The following is a 4202-nucleotide window of genomic DNA, read 5'->3' on the forward strand; positions in this document are numbered from 1 at the left end:
TCACCATTCCCGACACTATATAATCTACCAAAAATCCTTTTACGAAAACAACGGTTAGAATTGATTTTTTTTTCAAAATTATCACCATTCCCGACACTATATAATCTACCAATATATCTTCAAAAATTTTTGGGGGGGGGGGGGGGGGGGGCGCTTGGTTCACTGTGATACAATGTAGATATGAGGGCGTATTCGCCACCACTAACTAGTCCAGTTAGAACAATAAGGCAGTCTTTTAATGCGAGCCTTTTATATATAATTTTTAATTTTTAATCAATATTCCAAGAAATGTATAAAGATATGCATTAATAACAGTAATATTAATATTATGAAATGGTTAAATTTATTATCTTTCAAAGAAAATATTACTTTTACAGTTTATCGTTTATTATACAAGACTGTAAATTGTATATAATGTAAAAATGGGTATTATTATATTTTCTTATATTTATTTATTTATTTATATGTAAAAAAAAAAAAAGTTATTTAATTTATATATAATAATAATAATATATAGAAGAATAATTAAAAGTTATATTATTAAAAAAAAAATGAAATAATAACAAAAACTATGCGTGTTGTAGCAAAAGTAATATCGACTTAATAGTTAAAATGCATTTTGTATCGAAAAATAGATCCAAGTTATAAAATAAATTTTTTACCCTAAAAAAACAAAAATTAACAATGCCAGAGAAAAAAATCCCAACTTTGGGTAAAAAAAAAATAGTGGTTTTAATGGAGTTTATGTTTTTTCGCCAAAAAAAAAAAAAAAACAAAAAAAAAAATCGGATGAATGAAATTTCTGAATAATTCTTAATTTTATTAAATTAACGTTTTCATAATTTATTATTTGCTTATAAATAATATTAATATAATATATATAAAAATACATATTATTAATTAATTAATCTAATATTAAATATAATAATAATAAATAATATATATAAAGATAAATAATATATATTATTATTTTTATATATAAAATAATTATACCTATATAAAATAATTTAATGAAAAAATAATTATAAACTAATTAAAATATGTATTATTTATATATATATATATATATTATATTAATATTATAAAAAAATAATAAATGTGATAAAAACATGAATTTAATAAAATTAAGAATTATTCAATACCAGGATTTTTTCACTGATTTATTGTATATACTTCTTTCAAAAGAAAATATTAGATATAATATAAAATTAATTAAATATTTACAACATACTTGGAATATACCAAATTTTTTTGTACTATTTCATATCATTACTATTTGAATTAAATAAAAAAATTATTAAGTCGAATATCAGCTTTTTATTTTACCTATAATTTTAAATCTAATAATTCTTTTTTGTAATAACTATATATCCCACTAAAAAAATTGGATATAAAAGAAACATACTGAACAATTCTTAATTTTATTGAAATTGACGTTTTTATTACATTTATAAGTTTATTTTATTTAGGATAAAAATGAAATGAATTTTTTTGTAAAATAATTGTTTTTGTTTTTTATTATTATATTATTATATTATATATACATCTAGTTGAATAATAATAATAACAAATAAATAGCAATATATATATTATCATTGTTATATATATAAATATTAAATTAAGTAAAAATAGAAGATAAAACATGATAAAAATTACAGAAGGATAATTAAAATAAAGATAAATTAAAGGTTTCATAGTTAAATATAAATATATTTTTCTCAATGAAACCCATTTATTATGATATATATTATCATGGGGGATGATATATATTATATATATATATATATATATATATATATATATATATATATATATATATATATATATATATATATATATATATATATATATATATATATATATTATATATATATTTATTATGTATATTTATTTACTAATTAATTAATTCCATGTTGTATGTTTGTTGTATGGTGTTTTATACGTTACATGGAACCGGTGGTTATTCAGTAGTTATTGTTCGTGATCATACAAGCAAGACAACGAACTTTTTTGCAGTGAAGGGATTTTACGTTCCAAAGTAAAATCTTTTATCAATTGTGCTATAAATATCGAGGAATTTATGTAGTTGAATTAGCATTTTGCACTGTTCGTTTAAGAAACGAATAAACGAAAAACACTTCACTCAATTTTTTATATTTTTTAAAATTATATCTTAGTAGTATTTTGTATGTGTATGTTTTTATATTTGATTTATTTATTTATTTATAATATAAATAATGTCCTCGGATTATACCTGCCCCAAACGGTTAGACTTCCTCCTCAAGATGCCGCCCATCCCACGAGAGGCTTCACTCAAGCACGCATGGAATGCAGAAGACAGATCGCTCAATATTTTTGTCAAGGTGCGGAAATTGTATTTCTGTCATTTACTGTAGTATATGTAGGCAGCTATTTCACGAAGTTAAGATTTGACTGTTTCATTTCAGTTTAAACTGTAATATTTTATGATTTAACTAAAATTTTTTAGTGTTACTTTATATCATTCTTATTGTTGTATTATTACAGGATGACAAAATGACGTTCCATCGACAACCTGTTGCCCAGAGTACAGATGGTATAAGAGGAAAAGTTAGTTATACAAAAGGTCTAACATTTTATGGAAATACACTGGTCTACTCGGAAGGGGTACACGGGGTACACACGCTATTGTAGGGGTTGCCACTAATGAAGCACCTTTACATTCTCAGGGATACCAGTTAAGTGTTATGTACATGTCCACACACCTAGTTATTTGAACAAAGTTTTCCCTCCTCCAGTATGCACAACACATTTAAAGAAAGTGTGCAATAGTGAGTTAATCCTTATTGTTCCCTTCCAGGGTTTGGTAGGCAGTAATGACCAGTCATGGGGCTGGGACCTAGGCCGTAATAAGTTGTATCACAATGCCAGGCAAGGCAACCCGGACATTACTTATCCTTCATTATTAAACAACAATGAGACCTTCGTTGTCCCAGATAAATTTTATGGTAAGTAGATGGTTATTATTATCCTTATTGTGATTGCAAAACACTTTGCCTTATTATAAGAATATTTGAACCTTTTTCTCCACTTTGTTATTACCCAACTTAAAATGACATCCTATATCTTATTTTCAGTTGTCTTAGATATGGACGAAGGAACGTTGGCATTTGTTGTAGAGGGTCAGTATTTGGGAGTAGCATTTCGTAACCTGAAAGGCAAGAAGCTTTTTCCTATAGTTTCAGCTGTATGGGGCAACTGTGAAATTTCTATCAGATACATAGGTGGACTAGATCGTAAGTATTGCAGTATTTTTTACTTTTTCCAGAATGAATTGTGCTTAATGTTGTGAGAATCATAAAAGAAAAAAAATTAAATTTCCAAGATAAGGCCTTTCCTTGATGCATCAGAATATTTATGAACTCAATTTTTTATTTTTCTTTATCCATAGCGGCACCGCTACCTTTGATGGATTCATGTCGCTGGATAATACGACACGCTGTTGGTAAACAAAGGTTGACTCGTTTATGGAGCTAAATTTACCTCAGTCTGTTACTCAGTACCTGCTGTACCACGGGGAGGCCAGCTCTCGTAGCACCAACGTGACATCCGAACTACGTCATGGGTGAACCTTTTGTCACCAGAAATACACAACTTTCACACCCCACTGGAAGGCATGAGAATTGAACTCATGGCCTATATATTGTAAATATTTTCTTACTTATATGCACAAAAAATAAATTTAATAATATTTAGATTTTGTAACTATATTCCTCGTAATTAATAGCGCTGAGTGAAATTTGACTTTTTCTTATATAAAAAAAAATAAAATTGAGTATATAATAAAAGCAATCATTTTGTTATAATTCATTCAATATAATAATAATGAAGCGAAAATTATCAGTACATAAGTAATCATAATAATAATGGCAATAAAGAATTGCCCCCAACAATAATGAATAAATCATTTCTATTTTTTAATATAGATTTGGATGATTATACAGGGAGTTCACCTCAAGCATTGGGGTTTAATAATAGTCATCGTTTACCAATTATTCGAATGTTTGGTGTAGATGTCTCGGGTAATTCGGTATGTTGTCATATTCATGGATTTTATCCCTATTTTTATATGAATTATCCAGAAGATAAATTATTATTATTAAATAATATTGATTCATTTAAGAAACTAATAAACGAAAAACTTGCCCAAAATTATATTTTTT

At 25.8% G+C, this 4202-nt stretch overlaps 1 pseudogene; it reads left to right on the forward strand.

Moving 5' to 3' along the window:
• The first annotated feature begins 2248 nt into the window (after positions 1 to 2248).
• Positions 2249 to 3674, forward strand: LOC135201367 (protein gustavus-like; annotated as a pseudogene).
• Positions 3675 to 4202: the final 528 nt, after the last annotated feature.

Source organism: Macrobrachium nipponense, chromosome 28, assembly GCF_015104395.2.
Source record: "Macrobrachium nipponense isolate FS-2020 chromosome 28, ASM1510439v2, whole genome shotgun sequence".
Taxonomy (NCBI): Eukaryota; Metazoa; Arthropoda; class Malacostraca; order Decapoda; family Palaemonidae; genus Macrobrachium; species Macrobrachium nipponense.